Below are 27007 nucleotides of genomic sequence, written 5' to 3'. Positions count from 1 at the left end.
CGCCACTGCTTCGCATGCGCATTTCTCTGCGCTCCCTCTCAGCATCCATCAGGCGTGTCATTACTATAAATGCCATTTTGCTCACTGCAGTCCAGCATTCTTTCCTGCTGCACATATGTGAAACTAAATTTCTCGTGGTAGGTTCCTCCCCAAAGACTCCATGCAAGGTGAGTCTTTCTTCGTGGAAACGGGGGCAGTAGAACATGACGTGTTCTGCGTTTTCTAACTCTGTGGTACACATTGGGCAATGAGGATCTTCCTCTATCCTACGCTTCCATAAATACTCTTTGAAACCGCCATTTCCACTCATTATCTGCGTGAGATGGTAGTTCAGTTCGCCTTGCTTCCGCTCATTCCATTGAGCTACGTTCCAAACTAGTGTGACAGTCCAACGCCCTTTACTCGAGGCCTCCCACCGTTCTTGCCACTTAGCTATTGTTTGTGTCCTTGCTCTTTTCTTGTCTTCTTCAGATGGTCGCTCGATATTAGTGTTATACAGATCGGCCATTTCGCTTGCCAGTAAGTCCACTGGGATTTTCCGGGTTAGAACCAGGATCGCGTCGTCGGACACCGTCCGATAAGCACTTGCTATTCTTAAAGAAGCAAGTCGGTACGCTGCTAATATATATTTTTGATGGGTCTGTTTAGATCCATACCACACTGGTGCTGCGTATAGTATTATTGAGCTGGTTACTGTGTACAATAGCTGACGTATAGCTTCGCTCGGACCACCAATGTTAGGCATTATTCGCATAAGTGATCCATTAACTTTGGTAATTTTCTCCCCCACCGCTCTGAAGTGCTCTTTGAAAGTTAACTTAGAGTCAATGTGTACTCCTAAGTGTTTTAAGGAATCCTTTGAGGTGATTTGATGATCCCCGACAGTTAAGACTAACTCGTTCGCCGACCGTTTGGAGCTTACTAATACCACTTCCGTCTTTTGGCTAGCCAACTCCAGTCCTGTATTGGTCAGCCATTCCTTTATTCTTGCTACGGCGTCATTACATAATGCTTGAAGCAGGTCCAGTTTCTTGGCCACTACTACCACTGCAATATCATCAGCATATCCCACAATTTGCGTGTTTTCTGGTAGATCAATCTTTAGCACCCCGTCATACATTACATTCCAAAGCGTTGGACCGAGAACAGATCCCTGTGGGACGCCTCCTGTGATTTTGTACTCTTTAGCTCCTTGATCCGTGTCAAAAAGAAGTACTCTGTCTTTAAGATAGCTACCTATAATTCTGCGTAAGTTAGCTGGAGTGCCGTAGCTTTGCAGCGCTGCCATTATCTGCATCCAGTTCGCAGTGTTAAAAGCATTCTTGATGTCCAACATAATCAGTGCACAGAACTTCCTTTTATTTTGGCCTCCAGAGATAGCTTCTCTAGCTATATTGACGACTGTTTGTATTGCATCTACGGTGGATCTTGATTTGCGAAATCCATATTGACTATTCGATAAGCCACCTGGTCTTTCTAGAGTCAGCTGTAGGCGCTCACTTATTATACGCTCGAAAATCTTCCCTAGGGAATCCAGCATACAAAGTGGCCTATATGAGGATGGTTGGTCCGGCTGTTTACCACGTTTCAGCAATAGGACAAGTCTTTGTCGTTTCCACGGGCGAGGGAACACGCCTTCTTGCATACAGGCATTAAAAAGATCAGTAAATAATGTAGCCCTAGTTGTAATCGCGGCTTTAAGGGCTATGTTTGGTACTTCGTCGGGTCCTGGGGATTTGTTATCAGCAACTCTTTTTGCAGCGTTCAACACCTCTTGCTCTATAATTTGCGGAATTTCCGTACTTTCTAGATCCTCGCTTGGATAAGTCCAGCGATCTTGCGCCGGGAAAAGTGTTTCAACAATAATATTCATCAGTATCAGGCACGTAGGTTGCTGTGATATTGGTCCTTTAACTTTGGCCATCATAGTTCTGTAGGCTGATCCCCAAGGATCTAGGTCGACATTATCCAGCAGTTCCCTAAAGCATAACTTCTTGCTCTTTTTTATGGCATTTTTAAGTGCCTTTTTGCTCGTCTTGCTGTTTCGCTGCTAGCAAAGGTGAGATCTATAATGGATCGTCTGGTACCTGTATCGAAGGTATATATCCCTGGTTCATTTAGGAGTTCTAGCCTCAAAGAAGTAAGACTTTCGAGGAGAACTCTCCTTCTTTCGTTGGCTCGTCTACTTCCCCACACAGATGACCATGCATTGAAGTCTCCACACACTAAAAGCGGGTGTTTACCTCGTACTTCAATGGTGATCCCGTATATCATGTCTTCAAACTCGGCGATGGTCATGCTCGGAGGGGCATAGCAACTGAAGACGTATATACCGTTGATTTTTGCCCACGTGAATCCTGCTACCGTTGGCGTCATAATTTCCTGTGGGAGAAATTTCCCTGGTGCCCAAATTGAGGCTTTCCCTGCTGAATCTGAGAGCCAACCCTGCTCCTGGCGATTTTTGTATTGTTCAGAGAGTACCACTATGTCATATCCTCCTTCATAGACTGTTTGGGATAATAGCTCTTGGGCTGCCTCGCAATGGTTTAAATTGAGCTGCAATACCCTCATGAGACAGTCATTTTGCTGCCCTCTCGTTGTGGGCATTTAAAACTGCCTGCTGAATGTTGTCCCCCACATAGCGCCCATTTCGGTGCATTTTCACAACTTGCAGCCTTATGACCTTCCTGGCAGCATTTCCTGCATAGGCTAGCCTATCTACAGTCTCCTTACATTTCTGAGCTATATGCCCGTAGCCCCAGCACCTATAACAGCGTTTTTCTTGCTTGAGCTCTCTAATTCGGCAGGAAACCCATCCTACCCGGATTCTTTGCGTATTAAGAACCGCCTTGGCATCATCCGCTGTAAGGCTTATAAGTGCCGACTTCGTGCCACTGTACCCTGTGCGTATGCTTTTTATGGCAGCCACATCTGGAAGTTTGATGTTGCATTGCTGGTGGAGGGCGTTGCAAATCTCCTCGGGCGTAGTAATCTCATCGAGATCTCTGCACTGTAGCGTGACCATTTGGGACTTTGTTATAACTTTAGCCGAGTCCTTTAGTACCGCTTCAATTTCTGCTTGGTACGCGCTTGTTTTCCCATCTTGTGATTTTTTCAGCTCTAGTAACAGCTCTCCTTTCGCCGTTCTTCTAATCGTTTTGACGTCATCACCCAGGGATTTTAATTCGTCGCATCTTCCCACTTTACGCAATATGTCGGTGTACGTCGCATCCCCCGCCTTGGAAATGATGATTGCATCCGGCCTAGCCTTAAGTGATTTTTTCTTGCTCTTCTTTTTGGCTAACTGCCACTCTCCCGTCTTTTGGGCTGCAGTTTCCTCTTTCCGCTCCGTCTTCTCTTGCGTTTCTTGCCGTCGTTTGTGACCACCCACGTGCCCTGGTAAGACATCTTTTAGAGTAGCAGTGGGTTTTACCACGTTGTTCTCCTTGGTCGAGTACGAATTATTCCTCGGTCGCTTTCCTGGGGGTGATGGACTTCTATCCTTGGCGGATTCGCTTGCACGCAATTTATGTTCTAAATTCTTTACCTCTAGGGCCGACTCGATGTACAGCACTTTTATTACGGAGGCCAAGCGCTTGATTTCCGCGTGTATATTATTACGCCCTATGAAGAACTGCATCAAGTCCTCAATCGCCTTGTCTAGCTTGGTCATCTTTTTTTCTCCAGGGGGGTTTTGCTGATTTAACGCAGCTGACGCCTGCTTAATTAGCTCACTTAATAATGGTGTGCCCGTTTGAGCCTTGCTGTCGGAGTTCTTTTTGCAAAGCTTCGGTGTAGCACCCGGCGACAACGCTCCTTGCTTGCTTTCGGCCTCCGCTCCTTTGGGTTTCGTTACCACTTGCGACGAAATGTTAAGGCCCCCTTCCTTCCTACAAATGGATTGAACGCCATTTCATTCTCCTGTGTTTGGTTTTTTATTTTAGTATTGTTGTTGCTCATCATTTATTTAATTGGGTCCCCACTTGAGGCCGCTATCTTGGTCCGAGTGTGCAGTTACCTATATAGATCCCCTGGTTGTCTATGCGAAGGCAGGGAGGCCAGGTGAAGGTTGACGCAGTCCCTCATGAAGACTGCGTTCAGAGCCAGATCAGTATTAATCGGGAGGATCTCAACCGAACCTGCACCACCAACTTAATGATGACGGACTTTGAACGTACCCCAAGGCCTGCCAAGGTTTTAACGGGACGGAGACGAATGGGACATTAACCGGAAAGTCATTTCGACGGTGTGTCAAGCCGTGTACTGAGATTTCCGAATGCCACATTCGCCAGCCCTTAACAAACATATCCGAGTCGTTGATTCCAGTATACCTTAATTAAGACCTTACTGGGCTCAGTCTTAATGTGACAATCACCTTAAATTTACAAATAATTTACCTCTTTACCTTCCTGAGTGTGTATCCCACGTCGTATAGTTGCCTCCCTATCTTGGGTAGGTATTCCCTCGAAGCAACCCCGCACTAGGCTGTGGATGCTTAATTCAGGGCGGCATCTACTCGCCCTGCCACTGGAGGTTCTCAGGGTGCTTTAGGCCTTTTAAGCCAAACCCTCCTCACCAGCCGCTCTTGGTCGAGGGCTGCTTATTTGATATTCGCAGCTAACCTAATTAATAGGCCGTTCACTGTCCGCCAGCAGTGACCCCCTTGGCCTGAGCTCAGCCACAGTCCACAATTCATCGCAACTGATTCAGCTATATGTTATACACTATGGCCACCAGAGGTTTGTGTCTCCGATTATAGGTACACACTGTTCTGTAGCTAGTTATTTAACTGTTGCCGCTAGATGGGTTTCCCAAGCATTATCTAAGCGGGGATAGGCGTTTTTTTACTCGCAAACGTAAACATCTACGCGTGTAAAAAAAACGCGGCTATTAAATCAATTTGTCACTTCTACCTTCGTTCTGTTCGCAGCGGCGGCGCTAACAAAATTAAAGAATTGAAATATTTTGCATTATACAGTCAAAATATATTACAATTAATACATATCATAGACATTGGCTGCTAAAAAAGCTTAGTGGCCACGAAATATTTGGTGACCCCGACGTGATCGTTCGTTGCGATCAATTTAAATTATTTACATATATCTATATTCCATAAAAATTTGTATATATAATCCATCGCATTTAGATTTCGCTTATCATGGCACCAGCGAAGAAACCGGAAGATATTGAAGGAAAGAAGAAGCGATATTCCCTTCTGCAACAAATCACTGCAATCAACGATCCCTTAACAATTGACGTGCTGCGGCAGATGGACGAACCCGAAGTTGAAGTGCGTATAAAGCAGGTGGACCGGCTGGAAAAGAAGCTTGACGTTAATCAAACACGGTTGGTAGGTGAGAATAATTCCGAGGACGTAAGTTTTCAGTTTACTACCCAATATATAGAAGCGAAAACGGAGTTGAAGCGCCAACTATATTCATTTTGTGCTACAGCACCTGATCACTCAAACACCCGTAAATGAATTAACATCAATGTTCTGGAAAAACGTTGCCAGCGCTTGGGAAAAGTGGAAAGCGCGGAAATTGCAGTAAAGCAGGACAAACAGGTAGGAAAGCGATCAAATTTTTGTAGCAGTCGCAAGGTATCGCTGGCATCGATTTCCGGTCAATGTTTATCGTGCAATTCTAGCCAGCACACAATTTCTCAATGTGAACATATTATTCTTCTTTCAAGGAAGTGAAAAAATTACAACTTTGTTTAAATTGTCTTAGGGCTGGTCATTCTGTAAAAAATTGTAGATCCGGCTGCTGCAAATATTGCTCATGGAAACATAACACTTTGTTTCATCAAGGAAGTGCCTCGGCTAACAACGCATTAGTACCCACTTCAAATTTGGCATCAAACTATGGACTTCCCTCCAACAATTTGAATACATAACATTCGGCATCAACTTATCATGCATTGCCCTCAGATTCTGCACTGATGAGATCTGAGTCTAATACTGTTAATGTTAACCAACAATTTGTTATCTTAGCAACAGCAGTCATTTATGTAAAAAATCGCGCTGGGTCGCTGGTCCTTGCAGGGCCGTTCCTTGACTCTGCATACCAGCTAAATATTGTGACAAATCGCTTAGTCAGCTTCAATTAAAAACACTAAAATCTTCTTTGTCCATTTCTGGTACAGGCCAAAAGGTTTCGTTGTGGATCATATTGTCGATCTTGGACTACATTCATGCACCAGTAATTATAGCAATAAATTATCAGCAGTCGTCACACATACCATTACGGATGTGCAGCTCAGCCGTTCTTTAAAATCTCTGAACTGAAAGATACCATCCAACATTCGTTTAGCGGATCCTTTGTTTTTCGATCCCCAGCGCATTGATATGCTGTTTGGTGCTGGTTTATTTTTCGACCTTCTATGCATTTGGGGGAGAACCTACTAGTTCTACAAAAAACAAAATTAGGATGGGTTGTGTCGGGAGGCAGTACAACACGGTCATCAAAACTTGCATTTTTATCAGCAGTAAAATTTTAAGGTGAGATAGGGAACTAAGTTATGTCGCAAAAGCTTCCTAGGAAACGGAAGAGTGTAGTAATCCAGCTCCTACAACTACTATTGTGAAGACCATTTTGTCAAAAATTATAATCGGTTGGAATCTGGCGCCTATTCGGTACGGCTACCTCAAAAGATGCCAGTAGAAGAATTGGAAAACTCATATCATCAGGCGGTAAATCTGATTAAATCACTTGAGCGCAAATTCCCGCGTAATACTGAACTAAAGCAGCAATTCTCTTCTTTTAAGAGCGGTACGCAGATCACAAGTAATTTCTCAAGAAAAATTTTGCCTTTTCTCCTGCGTGAAAAATAGTAGTATGGAAGTAATTTTGGCGATTAAAAATCCACGGTGAATAGTGACACAAGCAAGAAGAAGAGAACATAAACAAAAGAAATGTAAAGACTGTCACTTCCCTTATTGGGGAAAGTATTCGCAAACATATATTTTTAAAGAATTTTCTGTCTATTAAATGTTGTTATATTTCTAGAGTGGTCCTCAAATTGGTCAGCTACGCCACCAACATCAATTGCCGGCTGTGTTACATCTCCACACCAGCAAACAGGTGAACAGCAAATGCCACGACAGTCTGGTCTAATGCAGTCACAATCCGGTCAAATGCCACCTCAACACCCTATGCACCAGTCATTTGGTGGCCATGAGCAACATGGTCCTCCAGGTATACCGCCCGCATCTACTGGACCAGGTGGGGCAATGACACCACATCCAGTTATGCCAAGGTATATACCACAACAGCAACCGGGTTATGCAATGCCACGACAGCAGCAGCAACAACCTCCTCAGCCTGGCTATCTACCAATGCCACAACAGCCGGGCTATCCACACAACCTGGTTATCCTCAACAGCCAGGTTATCCTCTACAACAACGAGGTGCACCAGCTGGTGACATAGGTCAAATAATGCCACCAACACAACCTGGGCAGGCGCCAATGCCCAGTCAGCCACCCATGCCGGGTCAACCCCCAATACCCGAAGTCCTGGTTATAATGTATGCTAATACAACTAATATATTTCAAATATTACTGATGCTTATTCTTGTATTATTTTCTTTAGCAACTACCTGCACCTGGTACTGGTATATATCAACAGCCGCAACAGTATGAACAAGCCCAACGCCTTTTAGATCGCGATCAGATGCCAAATCCGATAAGCGTAATCATTGAAAATCAAAATAGCGCTGGTGGTGCTTTTATTACTAATGAACAGGGTTTATTACCATCATTGGTGACCACAAAATATGTGGTACAAAATCAGGGTGACTCCTCGCCACGTTACGTTAGGTATTGATATTCGAAATTAATGTTTTGTTTGGAAATTACATTGATCTTTCTCCTTTGCAGGTCCTCTTTGTATTGCATACCTGCAACAGCTGATTTATTAAAAACAACAGCTTTGCCCATTACAATTACCGGCACGCACGGTTGAGGTTGAATATGAGCCATCCATTGTAAATTTTGGTGAATTGGGTCCAATTAGATGTAATCGTTGCAAGGCTCATATATGCAATTTGTAGATGCTGGTCGTCGTTTCCAAAGTCTTATGTGTAAAGTAACAACAGATGGTAAAAAAAATCTTTCACTTTTACTTGTGTTCATTGATCCATATTTTTTCTCAACAGTGCCAACTGAATATTTCCAACATTTGGGCCACATCGGACAGCGTGTCGATAAATATGAATGTCCTGAACTTGTATAGGATACATATGAGTTTTTGTGTAAAACATGTTTGGGTAGCGATAGCTCTCAAGGTAAACCTCAACTCATATCCAACATCAATGCCTCACAATCAATTGTGGACGCTATACGCACTACATTGGGTCCACGCAGTATGGACAAGCATATTGTTGATTCCAGTGGTAAGGCCACAATTTCAAATGATGGTGCAACCAGTATGAAACTATTGCATATTGTGCATCCAGCCGTAAAACTCTAGTCGACATCGCCAAATCTCAAGATGCTGAGGTAAGTTTTTTGTTATATTAGAATGTGTAGAATAAAAATGTTTCTCTTATCAGGTCGGCGATGGCACAACTTCAGTAGTACTTTAAGCAGGTGAAATCTTAAAACAAGTTAAGCCATATGTTGAGGAAGGCGTGCATGCACGTATCATCATTAAAGCTATATGTAAAGCATTACAATTATGCATGACCAAAATATGACATGGCTGTACATGTAGAAGCGCCAATAAAAGGAATAACAACGTGCTTTATTGGAAAAATGCGGTGCCACAGCAATGTCCTCCAAACGTATTCATCAACAAAAAGATTTATTTTCTAAAATGGTTTTGGACGCTCTACTTTCCTTTGATGGACCCAAAGTTATACAAAAAATATAAAATCGCAATATTAAATATAGAATTGGAATTGAAGGCAGTCTATAATTTTCACTTCCAGACAATGTATGTATATACAAAGAAACATTAAAAACTAAAAATAAATATACATACAAACAGTGGCTCCATAATCTATAATAGAAGCCACATAAACAAAAGTTGCAAAAGTTACAAAAAACTAATCTAACTTTGAACAACGGACATCAAAATTAGCACCTTTTTTGGCAGAGGGTCTAGCAAATTTTTGAGTACGCAGTTTTGTAGCCCAATCAATTTCAAAATAATAGTGTAAATGCTAGAACGACTAAAAAGTTGATCTGAATTTTCAGAACTTTTTTGTAGAGGCTGTTCAACATTTTCTTCCATACAAAAGAAAATTTTTCTCATGCGTTGTATGGAAGAAATTTCTCAACAGCCTCTACAAAAAATTCTGAAAATTCAGATAAACTTTTTAGTCGTTCTAGCATTTACAACATTATTCTGAAATTGATTGGGCTACAAAACTGCGTACTCAAAAATTTACTAGACCCTCTGCCAAAAAAGGTGCAAATATTGATGTCCGTTTTTCAAAGTTTGATTAATTCTTTGCAAGTTTTGCAACTTTTGTTTAGGTGGCTTCTATTATAGTTTTAGCTATATTTTGCAAATTAGAGTGCCTTTCTGTTATGCAAATTATACAGCCTTCCTGTTATGCATTTTAATCGAGATTTTGATACAATATAGAATATTTAATGGTTCACCTAATGGCCTAATTAGATCAAAATTTAAAAAATGGCACACTCATGCTTCTGGAAATCAAGTGACGATATGTACAGTGTGTGCCAAAACTAAAGCACCTAAAAGTCTCTGTTGCTTTTGGTTAAATAAAATCTTAAGTGCAAGTTCTTAATTCAATGGGGCGTATACTCTAAATTAGTTGCAACTTTTTTGACAGATAGCCCATTGGAAGTTTTGTCAAAAAGCTACAACTAACTTTAAGTACCCACTTAATTCTGACTATGAATATGCCCCAATATTTTGCTTTTATTTGTGAAAACCACATCGACGGCTGAGTGGAACATCACCGTATTTCAAAACATTTTTCGAAAAGGCCCTTTCTCAGAAATTGTTTCACGAACGCCTTAAATTAGAACTTGTTTCAAAAATGCCCTATTTCAAAACTTGGTTCAAGAACATCCTATCTCAGAATGAGTTTCAAAAACGCCCTATCTCAGCTGCAAATGTATTTAGTTTTCGTTCAAATATGACATTTTGTAAACTTATTCTAAGATACGGTGTTTTGGAACTAAGTTATAAAGTTCTAAGTTAAGGCGTTCTTGAAACAATTTCTGAGAAAGGGCATTTTTTTAAATGTTTTGAAACAGGGTGATATTTCACTCAACCGTCGATATACTAAACAGTTATATATTATATTGAGTATATGTTTTTCCTTAATAAAAGATACTTAGTTATAGGAAACTTATAATTTGACTTTTGTTAAGCTATGTCGATTTTCTGAAAGGAATTTCTGTGCTTTATTTATGTCGCACACTATATATCATAAATTTCACCAAAAGACTTCAATAATAATTCAATACAATAAATAATAATAAAGGCATGCTTTCAATAAGCGCCTATAAACTTCCCCTCTTATCCATAAAGAGATAAAATAGGTTTATAAGTTCTTATAATTGGAAATTTGTATGGAAATGTCATTTTAAAATGCTTTATAAGCCTTCAATATTTTGTATGAATAATGGAATTAAATAAAAAATATTGAGGGTTTATAAAGATTTTTAAAATGACATTTCCATACAAATTTCCAATTACAAGAGCTTAATAAACCTATTTAATTTTTTATGAATAAGGGGGATAATTTATAACAAACATAAAATAACATTTCTTTTTATCTAACAATATATTGGGTAATAAATGTATACTTTCAATAAAATAAAATAACAAAAAATAATAAAAAAAAATTTAAAACTTAGAAGGAATCATTCGCAAACTTTATATTAAACAAAATTTAGTCTGACAAACACAAATTTTAACTTTAACATTCACTTTAACTTTAACTTCCACTTTAACTTTAACTTTAACCTTAACTTTAACTTTCACTATAACTTTAACTTTAACTTTATTTTTAACATTAACTTTAACTTTAAATTTAACTTTAACTTTAACCTTAACTTTAACTTTCACTTTAACTTTAACATTCACTTTAACTTTAACTTTCACTCTAACTTTAACTTTATTTTTAACTTTAACTTTCACTTTAACTTTAACATTCACTTTAACTTTAACTTTCACTTTAACTCTAACATTCACTTTAACTTTAACTTTCACTTTAACTTTAAATTTAACATTCACCTTCACTTTAACTTTACTTTTCACTTTAACTTTAACTTTCACTTTAACTTTAACTTTCACTTTAACTTTAACATTCACTTTAACTTTAATTTTAACTTCCACTTTAACTTTAAATTTAACTTTAACTTTGACTTTACCTTTAACCTTAACTTTAACTTTAACTTTATTTTTAACTTTAACTTTCACTTTAACTTTAACATTCACTTTAACTTTAACTTTAACTTCCACTTTAACTTTAACTTTCACTTTAATTTTAACTTTATTTTTAACTTTAACTTTCACTTTAACTTTAACATTCACTTTAACTTTAACTTTAACTTTCACTTAAACTTTAACATTCACTTTAACTTTAATTTTAAGTTTAACTTTAACTTTCACTTTAACTTTAACATTCGCTTTAACTTTAACTTTAACTTCCACTTTAACTTTAACTTTAATTTTAATTTTAACTTTAACTTTAACCTTAACTTTAACTTTAATTTGACCTTTAACTTTAACTTTCACTTTAACTTTAACATTCACTTTAACTTTAACTTTATTTTTAACTTTAACTTTCACTTTAACATTCACTTAAACTTTAACCTTAACCTTAACTTTAACTTTAACCTTAACTTTCACTTTAACTTTATCTTTCACTTTAGCTTTAACTTTCACTTTAACTTTATCTTTAACTTTAACTTTAATTTTAATTTTAACTTTAACTTTAACTTTCACTTTCACTTTCACTTTAACTTTAACATTCACTTTAACTTTAACTTTAACTTTCACTTTAACTTTAACATTCACTTTAACTTTAACTTTAACTTCCACTTTAACTTTAACTTTAATTTTAATTTTAACTTTAACTTGGACTTTAACTTTAACCTTAACTTTAACTTTAACTTTAAATTTAACTTTAACTTTAACTTTACTTTAACTTTAACTTTATCCTTAACTTTAACTTTACCTTTAACTTTAACTATAACTTTAACTTTATCTTTAACTTTAACTTTAGAAGAAAAACAATATATGACAACGGATCGCAAGCAAGTAGAGCTGCTGTTGCCATGCAGGCGCGAGAAGAATCGATCCGACGTTGGCAAGACCAGTGGAGCAACAGCATCGTAGGAAAGTGGACTAGGGAACTAATCCCTGAACTTGATCCATGGTTGAAGCGACCGCACGGAGAGGTAGACTTTTACCTGACCCAGTTTCTAACGGGACATGGTTACTTCCGCAAATACCTACACAGAATGGGTAAGGTTGATAGCCCGAGCTGTCTGTACTGTGGGGAAATAGACGATGTACGCCACACCTTCTTCGAATGCAGGCACTTCTCCCATCAGCGAAGGAGGGTAGAAGAGGTACTTGGCGACCTATCCCCGGGCAGTGTCATTAATAACATGACCTGTCGAAGAGACAGATGGGATACGGTCAGCACATATGTGAGGCATATACTTACCAGTAAACGAGAAGACGGATGCCTAGCCCATTAGCGTGAGAGTAGCCATAGAGCTCACGTAGCGCGCACCCGTACCCGAAGTAATGCTAAACGCGGTCCCAGGTACGGGGATTTGCGCGGGCCGTGGGAGGTTAGGTTTTAGTGGGTAGGCCTTCATGGAAGAAGGGAGTCCTACACTCGGAGAGTCTCGCAGTGAGGCTTAAATATCCCGGTCAGTGCATAAAGCATTTCCTCCTTCCACGAAACACAAAAAAAAAAAAAAAAAAAAAAAAAAACTTTAACTTTAACTTTAATTTTAGCTTTAACTTTAACTTTGACTTTAACTTTAACTTTCACTTTAACTTTAACATTCAATTTAACTTTAACTTCCACTATAACTGTGATAGAGATCCAATTTTATGTATTTGGCCTGTTGCTAACATCGAACCTTTTTCGAACCTTTTCGAACCTTTTTTGACAAATATCCGTTACGGGTTTTTTTGATTTAGTCGCCAAGGCCGCGATAAAATCTATGAAATAGCTTAATAAAATTTAAGAATAAATATTTCATTTGGCGGCTGGCTCAAAAACATTCAGGTTCCGCATCCGATTCGACTATTGAAAATGATTTTTTGTCTGGACCTTCGAACTGTGAGGAGATATTAAAAATATCAAACACAAGTGTATCTTTACATGAATCCGAAATCGTAAAGTTTCGTGGTGCCACTGATGAAGGTTCATCTTCAAAAACTCTTCCAACAATACCACCAACTCTGTATCAAAGTACAGATTATTTAAGTGACTTCGACATAGGTACCGTGAATAATGTGTTTTTGAGATCTGAAGAAGTCAACGAAATAATTCGTCGAGGTCATCAAAGGTGTCCTGTTATTTTTCCACGTGATCGTTATGACGAGGCATTTCCTAGCTCGTTGCTTAACAGAATCTTGCCAAATGGATAGAAAGTTGAGCGTGACTGGTTGCCTACCATGTCATCTGTTAAACATCAATACTTTAAATTGAACTAAAATGTGTTGTCCTGGCGGATATTCGAAATTGCAGGTGTGGAAGAAGCTATACGATAAATTGCCAGCACACGAAAATACTCAAGATCACATTAAATGTTATATTCAATGGAGATCTTTACAAAATCTAATTCAAAAGGAGGCTACAACTGATACAGTTATCAATGAACAGCTAACTACTGAAACTCAAAAGTGGAAAGAAATTTTATATAGAATTTTGGACACTATTTTATTTTTGGGTGAAAGAGGCCTGGCTTTCAGTATATATCTTGGTGAACGAAACAATGGACATTTTTTAGGCCATTATGATCCGATACTTAGAGATCATTTGGGGAAAGTTAGGATTTCACAACAGCAGCACAAACGCTTACAAGTTGACTACGAATTTGTGCAAAACACGTGATGGAAACTATATTAGATCAGCGCAAGAAAGCCAAGTATTTTGCCATTATCGTTGATGCTACGTATGATGCTAGTCACCTTGAACAGACTACGTTAATTTTGCGCTACCTCCATTTCAATTCGAAATCAACAAATTTTTCAATTTAAGAACGGTTTTTGGCTTTCGTGAATTGTAAAAAAAACTGGTCAGGAAATCCCTGATTTAGTTTGCCATACTCTAGGTAACCATGAAATTTCATTAAAAGATTGTCGTGCACAAGGGTACGATAACGGCGCCAATATGAAAGGAGTATACAACGGAGCACAACGTCACATTCTTGACAAAAACTCGAATACTGATTACTCGCCTTGTGCAACCCACAGTCTGAATTTATGTGGTGTTGATGCTGCAGAATGTTGTACGGCTGCAATTACTTTCTTCTGAGTTGTACAAAAATGTTTTACTATTTTCGGCAGCAGTCCACAACGATGGGACATCCTAAAAAAAATGTACCGAGCTCTCTTTACAGTCTTTCAGACACTAGGTGGTCCGCTAGAATTGAGGCAGTCCGACTATTCGCAAACCATGTGCCAGAATTAACACATGCACTAAACGCATTACTTAAGCCAAATTTGACTGCACGAGCATACGGAGATGTTCCCGGCATTCTCAAGTACATCAACAAGTTCGAATGTATCTTGCTGTCCTCAATTTTGTTCAAAATACTGACTACCATTAATGAAAGAAACGTCGTACTCCAAGCTAGAGACGCCACCGTAGTTGTTGAGGTCAAAATTCAGAAACAAAAATTCAGAAATTAATATTCAGAAGTCAAATTTCAGAAGTCAAATTCCAGAAGGCAAATTTCAGAAGTCAAAATTCAGAAAGTAATCAGACAGCAAAAAAACATTAAAGTTTGCGCAAAATTTTATGTTTTTTGCTCCCTGATTACTTTCTGAATTTTGACTTCTGAAATTTTACTTCTGAATTTTGACTTCTGAATATTAATTTCTGAATTTTGGCTTCTTAATTTTGATTTCCGAATTTTTGTTTCGGAGTTGCGACTTCTGAATATTGGCTTTATGAAAAAAAGAGTACTGACTAATGTTTTCTGAAAAAATGTGTTTCTGAATTTATGGGGGAACCAATATATCGGCACTCTGATGTTTGTGTGTTTACCTAGCATGTTGTAGCAATATAGGAGTATTACATATCGTCGCCCGCTTGCCAGAACATGAGTGTGCCAAAATGAAAATGTTGGGAAATCGAGTTTCAAAGTTTATTGCTCCCTCAAAATTAGAAGAATTAGTTTCTAATCTATATATATAAAAAGAAGTGTACATTTTGATTGTCACTCCATAACTCGAGAACGGATAGAAAGATTGCCATGAAATTTTTAGGAAAGATACAGGAAGGAGAGATGATGGTTAGTTGATTTTGAAATCCCAAATCGGTTTAGCCATTCTTGAGTTATGATTTTTTTTTTTTAGAAAAAAATTCAAATACTTATACATAATTTCTATATATAAAAGGGGGATGGCACCTCCCATAGAAATGGAATTTTTGGTACTGCATAACTCTGAAGGTACACATGCCAGAACATTTAAATTCAGTGAGGAGTTATATGAGGTCAATTCCTAACACAACCAAGAACATGTGGAATTGGGAAAAAGGCGGCGTGGCACCTCCTATACAAATGGAATATATCATACTTCATATCTCTGGATGTAGTAATGGTAGGACAATGAAAATTGGTAAGGAGCTATATGACGTTAAGTCCTAACACCTCCAGTAAAATGTGGAATTGGGAAAAAGAGGCGTGGCACCTTCCCTACAAATGCTTCTTCAGAATTTAGACCCACCTAAATTGTGCAATGGAACCAGACTTTGCTTTAGAAATTAATGCCGAATGTAATCGAAGCAGCAATCATCAGCGCTAAACAAAGGTAAAGATGTGCTCATACCACAGATCCCAATGATTGCTACATATTTTCCATTAAATTTTAAGCTCTTACAGTTTCCTGTATTCATTGCTTTTGCAATTACAATCAACAAAGCGCAAGGACAATCGCCTACTGTTGCAGTATTCAATTTAGAGAGTCCGTGCTTTTCCTATGGCCAGCTATATGTTCCTTGCTCTAGAGTTGGAACGCCAAAAAATATGTTTATCTTTGCACCGAAGGAAAAAACCAAAAATATTGTGTACCCACATGCATTACAATAAGATACAATAATAAAATGTTTTAAACGAAAATCTCACCAAATATGCGTACAAAATTCAATTTACAGAACAATAAACTAAATTATCCACAAACAAAACAGAAAAAATAACGCAACATTGTAATGAACCAATCGCATCATGCCTCCGTTGGCACCCTTATAGTGCACCCTCTATGCAAAGAAGCTGGCCTCATTAATGTTTGTCATCCCAGCCACAAACTTCTTCACTTAGACAATTGTCTAGCTTACTTGGCACTGAATTAAGGAACATCAGGTCTGCTATGCAATAGCTCTCCGAGTGGGTATAGGGTTTAAGGAGCGGGTACTCTGTTTGCTACAGCCGGCTAGTCTACGGCGTATATGAGGGGGATCTTGCTCCTACACTGACTTTTACCTCGGTTACTCATAAAAAAAATCAAACAGAGATTTACTAAAAAAAGTTACATTTTGAGGCCGTCGAAGGGTTAGGCTCATCCAAATAAAACAATACCCAAAAGAACGTATCAAATTTACTACGGAAATGAATAAGTAAAGCGTTAACTAATACACACAACTACCTGCCACGCGTTGCATCGGTTGGGGTTCTTCCGGCAGAGGTGGAAGGCTAAAATGTCGTTGCCCTCCCGTCTTCACCCACCCAACCTGCTGAAAGAATGGTAAAAGTTGTTCTTTTAGCCCACACATACTCACCATTGCCCCTACCACAAATATCCAATAAAAGTTAAACCTTCATTTTTCTCCTTTTTCAAATCCTTAAATTTTAATCAAAGTTTCTTCAATCATACATTTCGTTGTTTCTATATCTACTTCTACGATAGACTTGTATTTTTATTTTCGCATTTATTACTTTGTGCTATATGTATTTATGTACATATATGTTAACCTACCTAAACTGTTCCTTACATAATTTATGTTAGCTTACATTTCAACAGGTTGATCGAAATCGAATTCTGTAAATTGCATTTGTATTTCGAAGTCTCTCAATTCCACAAAAAAATAAGTTCACAAATTTACAAAATCATATATATAAATTAATTCTCTTGAGCAGAAGAAAACATTTCTCTGGTTTCTATGATTTCTTTACATTCTCCAAAATTATTCTCATCTCTTATCCCTAGTCAAACATGTTAATTTGAGATTTCCTCACTACATACAATTTAAACAAAAGTCGCTCAGTATATAAATTCTCTTATTACTCTACTACTAATTCAAAAAAAAAAAAACAATGTGATTTCTCAATACTATTTTTCTCGCACTCAACATAATACATATAACCTGAGATCTCTGTACTTACATATGTAACATAGATTCAAACATATTTATACATCGCTCACAGTTTGCGAGTGAGCGAGAAGCACCGCTTGCACTTAATACGCAAAATGTTAACTCTTGATGTTGCGCTCTCATATGCTCACAACACTTAGAATTAATTGAGTTGGTACATGGAGAACCAACAACGAAAGAAAATTGAAATTAATGAGCAGCTGAGTATGGGAAGTTAGAAAACATATTTATGCAAATGAAATTCTCTTTCAAATTAGGAGAAGGGAAGCAAAAACAATCTTTAGCAGAAAATCGAAATTATGTGAACGCTGTGACATAGCCTTCTTGCAACATAAGCTGATTTGACGATGTTACATGGCCCAATTAACAGAGCAGCACAAAACGAAATAAACAAAAGAAATTCAAAACCTACTGCAAAATTTGTTAAAGTTCCAAAAATGAAGTCTTGTTATTAATACATTTTTTTTTGTACTGTTTTTATCGTCAAATTTCTTTTGGAATTTTGTGACGATGTTAACCCCTCAAGGGGTGCAAATAAAAACACGAATTGTGTGAAAGAATATAGATATACAGACCGGTTAATTTTTACGAAGATAACTTATTTTTTTCCTTTCATTCAGGTGATCATTTTAATGAAAAGAAAACTATGAGTACAACATTCATCGCACACAAAAGAAAAATTTAAAAATTAAATAATTTTTTTTTTTTATAACGATTTAATAAAGAAACCAGCTAATTGGATTTCCTAATTTCATCGCTCTTTCTCAATTAAAAAATAATCTAATTCAAAGCATGTGAATCAATACCAATAACAGGTCTGTATGTATAATATGTATAAATGAGTATGAAAGATGGGGCACTTACCGAATCATCCTCCTTCCGCTGGCCAGTTGATGGAGTGTTGTCGGTTGAAGCTACAATATTATTAAGAAGAAAACATCATTTTATTAGCACCTTTTTCCTAACATGCCCATTTGTGGTATACTTTCTTGGGCTTTTGGACTCGCTCGCTCGCCCACATTCACCTTTTCACAATAGAATATTTATTATTATTTTTTTTTTTTTGTATATGTTAGAGATCCTAAATATGTTGTACTTTTATTATTATTATTTTTTTTTTTGATTAGAAAATCCTACAAACTACATAAAAAAAATAATTAGCCGCTGCGCCTTCTGAATCTGTAAACTCCTGGCCATATCTTGGACTCCAACTGGACATTCTGGCTCATTGCCTTGAAAAACATTTCTTCCTCTGGTTTTGATTTTTGTAATAGGTACGCAAATTATTTATATATATTGCAAGTTTACAAATTAAGTTTTTGTTCACTTGCGTTCCGTTTATTTCGTTTTAAAATTTCTAAAATATATTTTTTTTTCGCTTATAAAGGGGCTTTCCAATATATCTTTCTCTTTATTATTTTTTTTTTTTATTTTATATTTTTTTATAACTTGTTGGTTCACTTCCGTAGATATTTCTCGAAATAACATACTCTAGTTTCGTTTTGTTCTTAGTTTTTATTTTTTTTTTCCCCTTTGAGCTTGCAAATAATAAATTCCTTTTTCTTTCCGAATTTATCTGTTTTTGTATAACATTTCGGTTTACTTTAGCTGTTTCTTTGATTCGAAGCTATATCTTAAATCTTTAAATATTTTGGTTTCGTTTTTATTATTGGATTCCAAAGTTCAGGCTTCCAACCAATTAAATTTTTTTTTATTTATTTTTTTTTCATAAATTAACTTTTTTTTTCGAAATTAGATATAATTTTGGTATTTCTTACTTTTTGTAACCACAAATCCAAGTAGTTAGTTTTTATTTCCTTTTTAATAAATGAACCTCTTTTTTCTTTGTATAATTTTTCGGTTCACTTCCCGTATTGATATCATTTTTCTCTTCGAATTTTGTAATGTTTTTTTTTTTCACTTGTAAGTTTTTTCATTTTATTAACTTTAAAAGTTTTTAAATTCTTCACAGTTTGACGCGGTGAAAGGCCGGGATAAACTTTTGATTAATATATCCTATTTTTATTTTTTTTTGTATATAAATTTTCAAATAATTATTTTAATAAATTTACTTTCTTTTGCACAAGTTTACTCATTTTTTTTTTTTTTTTTTTTTTTTTTTTGGTATAACGTTTTGTTCACTGTTTCACTCTTGACACAAATTTCTTTATCCATTTTGATAAATTTTTAACGAAACATTTTTTTTTTAATTTTTTATTTTATATATGTTTCCAAAGTTTCACTTTGTAAGGTTTTAATTTTTATTAACTTTTAAAGTTCCTCACGGCGGGATTTCAAACCATATTTTCTTAACATTTTCCCGGAAAACCGATCATGATTCAACTCCTTCAGCAACTGCTGTTTAGGGGGTTGGCAGGATAAAATTTACCTTCCTTTTTCTGCGGTGGGATGTAGCTGATGGATACGGCTGCTGCGGTGTTGATGGCTATGATGTGGTGGCGATGGTGGCGGTGGTTATATCTGCTGCTACCACCGGCAGTATGATTTTTGCTCTGACTTACTGGAGCGGTTGGGGATAATGCACTGCAATACTCGTTGGAAACGATATACACTTTGCACTGAAACTATGTTACCGAAATAAATAAAAAGGCAACGGGGCTTTCTTATTTTAAAGAACTATTTCTTTGAATTTAAAAGAGATTTACAACTTTTAGTGTCACACCGAATGGATAAAGATTTTCGAATTATAATAAAATATAAAAAAGAAAATGTCAAAACAAATATAAATGTATGTATGTATGTACATAGTCACATCTGTCAACCCATTGTTGGGGTTGCCAGAGAGGTGAAATACGCTCGCGCGTTAGCGTAAAATACAAACATTTCAAATTCTTAAATTTAATAAATATGTACGTAATATATGATATTACGTATTTGTACGCGGGATTCAAGGGGTTGTGTAGCGCAATATATAGCTTCTCCAACCCAATTGTCAACCTCACCTTCGAGCGGCGAATCCCGTTTCACTAACAGACGAGGCTCTGGCGACCCCAAGCTCCTCATGGAACTTGGAGGTGGGGAGGGAGGGATGGCCCGAAGGTTTAATGTGGCCATATAAATCGTTCCCGAGATGGTCGGGCCAGCACCTTAATGGTGCTGTGTTACCGGAGCGTATCGGATCTGTATCCGACAAAGGACCATCACATCGATAACACTCCCCAAAGCCTTCGGGGAGTAACCTAATCGCTACAACAACAACAACAACGTATTTGTACGTGCACATAATTCAGAATGCGTACTTATACGTAAAGGGTACATATATAAATAAATTCAATATAAAATTCAGGTAAATTCATTTAAATTCATTTTGTTTGAAAGAAAAAATATGGCTGACTGCGGACGACTGCGGCAGTCGCTCAGCCATCGTCCCCGCCCTAGGCGCGTTCAGCGGCTAGAGCCTCCTGTAGCTCCTTAAGGGTCCGCAATGCATCTCGCACGAGGATTTGGGACACTCTTCCTCTAGCGTTGGCGGTCTGCAGCCCTTGTGCGGTGCATCAAATGGTGCGTCGTGCGATGCTGGGTGCTGCTGAGGGAATGTTGTCTCCTGGGCGAGAACGGGGTTGCCCGGTGGCGGCAGGGGGTGCCGGTACGGCGGATCTGCCAGGCCGGGGTGCCTGGATGGCGCGCTGGGCGCTTGGGGTAGCGTCCCGCCGATGGAGTAGGGAGTGATGTCGCGCTCCACAGATCCGGCATCTGTCGTACGAGCTGCACTCGCTGGTGATGTGAGATAATGCCAAGCAATTCAGGCAAAACTTATGGGCTCGTGCAAGCATCCATCTCTGGGGTGGTTTCATTTTTTTGAATATGACGCAGTTCCGAAGAGCGTGCTGATGGGTGCATATGCGGCACCGTCGGTAATCCGTTATTAGTGTCGAGCTGCGTGATTCATTGGCGCGGTTGGGAGCAACGATCTCCGACCGCACTGGTCTTCGTGACGACGACTGATTTGCACGATCCATAGCGATCTGTAATTACAGTTGTAAAAGTATTTTAGTGGAGAGAAATACTGATACAGGGGATTTCAGCTGACATTATGTTGCAAAATACGCCATATTAGTGACGGTGATGTGGTAAGAGTGGACAGAGGTGGTTTGAGAGTAGCTACGAATTCTTCGGGGTTGCCCGAGGGGGTGGGCTTTCAGTCTGAGGGAGGAAACAGAGCTTGAAAAGTGGTCGTGTGAGGGTGCCGGTTTGAGTACGAACGTCAACAACACGTATATGGCCGTCAGGTCCGGGATGTATTTTTTCAATACGTCCAAGGCGCCATTCAGTCGGGGGAAGTGAGTCGTCGTGAATGCAGACACACTCACCGACCTTGGGTTCGGGTTGTGGATTTTTCCACTTCTGCCTTTTTTGGAGATCCTTTAGGTAGTCTTCCTTCCACCTTTTGCTGAACTGATGATGTAAGCTTTTTACCCTGTCCCATCGGTTTATAAGAGATAAATCCGCGTGATCCACTTCAGGGATAGCGAGGAGGGGGACACCTCTGAGAAAGTGGCCGGGGGTCAGCGCGGTAAACTCGGTGGGATCTTGGGACAAAGGTGAGATAGGACGAGAGTTTAATACGGCTTCAATTCTTACCAAGAGGGTGGTGAATTCTTCAAGTGTGAACTTGTGGGCTCCTGCAGTCCTCTTGAAGTGAAGTTTGAAACTCTTCACTGCAGACTCCCACAAGCCTCCCATGTGGGGAGCTCCGGGCGGAATGAATTTCCAATTAATGCCCTGGGGAGAGTATTTTGCGATTACTTATTGAGAGGCAGTTTTCATGAAGTCAACGAACTCTTTTTTCGTCGCTCTTTTAGCTCCAATAAACGTTTTGCCGTTATCACTCATCATTGTGGCAGGATATCCACGACGTCCGACGAAGCGAGCGAATGCTGCGAGAAAGGCATTTGTTGTTAGGTCCGAGCACAGCTCAAAGTGGACAGCTTTTGTCACGAAACAGACAAAAACGGCCACGTAGCCTTTCAGTAAGGTGTGAGACCTTAGCAAGGAGGCTTTTATTTGAAAAGGCCCCGCAAAGTCGACACCGGTAGTGGTAAAAGGCGGAGCGTATGTGTATCGTTTAGGGGGCAAGGCCGCCATGATTTGCGATCGCATTTGCTGCTTGTGGAGGGTACAAGTTTTGCACTGATGTATGCATCTCTTTATGAGGGGTTTGAGTCGTGGAATATAGAGATCCTGTCTGAGGCATTGCTGCATTAGACGTAATTCGGCGTGGAGGAGAAGTTCGTGGAGATACTGTATATAGAGGACAGCGAATCTAGATTTTTCTGGGATAATAACGGGATGTTTTTCATTGTAAGTCAACGTCGAATGAACTAATCTACCATGAACCCTGAGGAGCCCGTTTTCATCGAGGTATGGGTTGAGGGTTAGTAGAGAGCTTCTTTTATCAATGGATTTTGCATTTTCCAAGCATGCTCTTTCGCGAGCAAAATATCGGGTTTGCGTTAACGTCACAAGTTTATTTTTCGTTTTGCGGAGATCTTCATGAGACAGAGAGGGAGTGTAAGCGGGTTTAATGCCTCGAATTCGGTCCTTGAGATTATTAATGAACCTGAAGGCATATGCCATGACCCTGAGGGCGCGAGGAAAAGAGGAAAATCGATCCAATACATCGGGGTCATCTTCAGCTGAGTATAGTGCTTCGACTCGGCGCATTTCAGGCGGGTTGATGCTGCGGGTAGATGGTTTTGGCCAAGCTTCGGGGAGCTGGGTCAGCCACGCAGGGCCATTCCACCACAGCGAAGAATTTGCCAAGTCCATGGGTTTGCATCCTCTTGTGCCCATATCTGCTGGATTGTCGCGACTGCCTACATGCTTCCAGGAGGCGCTTCCGACGAGATCCATAATTTCAGCTGTTCGATTGGATACAAAAGTTTTCCAAGCGTGGGGAGGCTTTTCGAGCCATGCTAACACAATTTTCGAGTCAGACCACATGTAAAGATTTTTAAGAGAGAGCTCGAGATGGGATTGTACGACGGCGATTAGTCGGGAGTAGAGCTGCACATAATTCTAGTCTTGGAAGACTGGTAGTGCGAAGAGGGGCAACCTTGCCTTTAGCGACCAGAAGGTGGGACGATGTGGTGGCACCGTGGGTTGTTCGAAGATATATAGTGGCGCAATATGCCTTTTCTGACGCATCGCAGAAGCCATGCAGTTCAACCTGCTGGTTCGGGATGTAGTCAACCCATAGAGGTATTTTTATATTTGAGATGTTGGGTAAATTTTTTGCGAACTGCGTCCATTTAATGAAGCGGAGGGGCTTCACTGGTTCTTCCCAGCCGGTTCCTTCTATCCATAACTCTTGGAGTAAAATCTTGGCCTGAATCATAATCGGTGTAAGCCACCCTGCGGGGTCAAAAAGTTTTGCGACCGAGGAGAGAATTTGTCGTTTTGTACTAGCGGACGAGAGGGGTATTGAGTCCACTATATACGAAAACGTGTCGGTCAGAGCGTTCCACTGTATGCCGAGAGTTTTGGTGTTGCTTGCTTTCTCGAATTCCAAAAGATTGGTATCTAGCAAGTCCTCTTCTTTGATGTTTTTTATTATACTGGGGTGATTGGCCGTTATTTTCCGTAATGGAAATCCTGCTGACGCTAACACTTGGATGACTTGGGAGAGAGATGTTTCAGCAGAGAGAATTTCATGGCTGCCAGAGAGAATGTCATCTACATATGTTTCTTTCGTCAAAACAGGGACGGCTTTGGGGAAAGTTTCTTCTACATCTTTGGCCAGTTGGTGAAGAGTACGTATGGTCGTCTTCATGCATTATGATTTGACGATACATTTTCTCTACGTCTCCGTTAAAAACAAATTGGTAGGTACGCCACTTGAGAATCAGAAGCATCAGATCGGGCTGGAGGGTAGGGCCGGTATAAAGAACGTCGTTAAGCGCATGTCCAGATGCCGACTTTTTTGAGGCGTTAAACACGACCCGCACCTTTGATGTCTTTTTCTCGGGTTTGACAACTGTGTGATGAGGAAGATAAAATGAGAGGCATTTTCCTCCGTCAAATTTTTCATAGGAGCCGGTTTCCTCCATATGATCGAGGGTGAGGTATTCTTCTAGAACACTATCATATTGAGTCTTTAAATCCCCTTTCTTGTGGAAACTTCTCTCCATTCCAAGAAACTGGCTTAGAGCTGAAGACCGAGAGTGGGATAATGAGATTGACTCTGGGAAGCTGGGTTTAAACGGCAGCCTTACGATATAACGACCGTTATCATCGCGTGAGGTTGTGGCTGCGTAGAAATTCTCGCAAAACTCGTCGTCTGGGGTTATTTGGGGTTTGGTGGGAACTTCCTCCAATTCCCAGAATTTACGCAATAGTCCAACTTTTTGCTATCCGTTTCCAAGCTCGGTAACCGCCGCAATTAAGCCACTTGCTCTCCAAAAAAAAATTGTTTGCGAACTATTTTCTATTCAAAAAAATATTTACGAGCTATTTTTCCCCGTTAATCGGCTGTTTTCGAACTATTTTCCTTTGTGTAGTTTTTATATTTTCAGTCTCTTCAAACCTATTGAATTTATATTTTTCTCCCATAATTCCCGCGGTTATTTTTTTTCTTTTTTAATAAGCGATCTCTCACACAATTTCTGCAACATTTTTCTACAATACTCCCACAGTGTAAGCCCTGCTGTTATGATACCTGTTACCATCTGTTCTCACTTCTGTTATTAGAACTTATGTTTGAACTCATTAATGTAGCATTTACTTGAACTTCGAAACTGCTCATATGCTGTTAAACCATCTATTTGGGCTTGCCCTGTTAACATCATACAGGTTTGCTATACCTCTTACTAATATACGAGAAGCATTTCCTATGGCTACCGGAAATAGAATGCTTATGTCTGGCGGATATCCGTCGAACCTCACAACACAGATCGTTTGCTTCTGCTGATATGGATCCAGAGAGAGGAAACGGTCTGAAGGCACAAAAATCATAATCTTTGAGTATAAAATTACCATACCAGGGAGAGTAAAAAAAAAATGATATCATAACTGTGACTAATTTACCACAAATCTTTTGCATGATATGTTCCTACGAATTTGCCATCTAGGTCTTCCAAAAGGTAATAGCAATTTCCCTTCACGGCTTCGACCCTCGCCTTTACTCTAGTAGGTGCTAGCTTAGCATTAAAGTTTTTGGCTAGATTGCTCTGTGTAAAGTTTCGACGCGTTACTATTTGACCCACTTGAAAACTTCTAATCCGACTGCGTAGATTATACGAGTTGGCGTTTCGGAGATGAGCTTTCTCCAGATTTTTCTTTATTACTTCCCGTATTAACTGAAAATTGTCGCTACGCTCCAGTTTTACCGTATTGTCACTAAGTAGATTCAGATTCCGCAGAAGCTTATAATCAGCGGCGTGTGTAATCATGTGCTGTCCAAACACTGCGAAATACGGCGTATAACCTAAAGATTGGTGCAAGCTGTTTCGGAGCGCACAATTAATGCTGCTGGTAAATGCATCCCAATCTCGCTGATCTTTTCGTATGTAGCTTCTTAGGGCTTCGTTGATGGATCTGTTAACTTGCTCAGAGGCATTAGACTGAGGGGAATAAACAGCTGTTGTGATGTGGGAGACACCATATTTTTGCAAAAAATGCTCAAACTCTTTGTTCGTTGTCGGTTACGACACTTTCGGGAATACCAAAGCAATCAAAAATATTCTCTTTCAAATATTCTATTATTATATTCGATGTAAACTTCTTTACTGGCTTCAAAAATACGAACTTCGTGAGATGATCCAGTACAATTAGCAAGCCAATGTTACCCATTTTGGAACGCGGAAATGGTCCTATCAAGTCCAAATATAAAATTTGAAAGGCCTATCTGAAACGATTTGCTGTCCCATTGGTGGTCTCAATGGCTTTGATGTTGTTTTCGACGTTTGACAGCTCTCGCAGTTCAGTACATATTCGCGTATCTGTATGACCATGCCGGGCCAATAGAACCGACGTCTAATACGTTCTACCGTTTTTGCTATCCCGCCATGCGCTGCTGATGGTTGCTCGTGGGCAGCAGAAATCAAATTGTGACGTAATTCTGTAGGCACATATAATTTCCACGCATTGTCATCAGTATCGCTGTTCCCAGTTGCGAATTCGGTACGATGATAAATGTACCCGTCAATGACTTGGAAGTCCGGCAAATATGAGGACTGAAACCGAAGTTTTAATTCCTCATATTCAGGCGAGATACAGGCATCGGAGCCTAAATCAATTTCCGGTAAGACTGGAAGTTCTATAACATTAATTTCGGATTCTGGCACGTCCTCATACATTCGAGACAAGCCATCCGCGATTACGTTCTCACTACCTTTTTTGTGCTCAATTGAAAAGTTGAAGCCTTGCAGTTTTATGGCCCACCTCGCTAGTCTCCCACTCAGATCCTTTTGTTGCATGAGCCAACGCAAACTAGC

General features: G+C 39.2%; 1 protein-coding gene and 1 pseudogene across 5 annotated transcripts in view; one reads left to right on the top strand and one right to left on the bottom strand.

Annotated features, from left to right (window-relative positions):
- Positions 1-27007, bottom strand: part of sns (sticks and stones) — a 1009476-nt gene that overhangs the window by 296593 nt on the left and 685876 nt on the right. The window lies entirely within an intron of this gene.
- LOC137243042 (T-complex protein 1 subunit eta-like) overlaps positions 8042-27007 on the top strand; it is a 38855-nt pseudogene continuing 19889 nt past the window's right edge.

The sequence above is a fragment of the Eurosta solidaginis genome, chromosome 3, assembly GCF_040869045.1.
Source record: "Eurosta solidaginis isolate ZX-2024a chromosome 3, ASM4086904v1, whole genome shotgun sequence".
NCBI lineage: Eukaryota > Metazoa > Arthropoda > Insecta > Diptera > Tephritidae > Eurosta > Eurosta solidaginis.
Note: the sequence above shows the minus strand (reverse complement) of the source record. Positions and strands in the feature narration are given on the sequence as shown.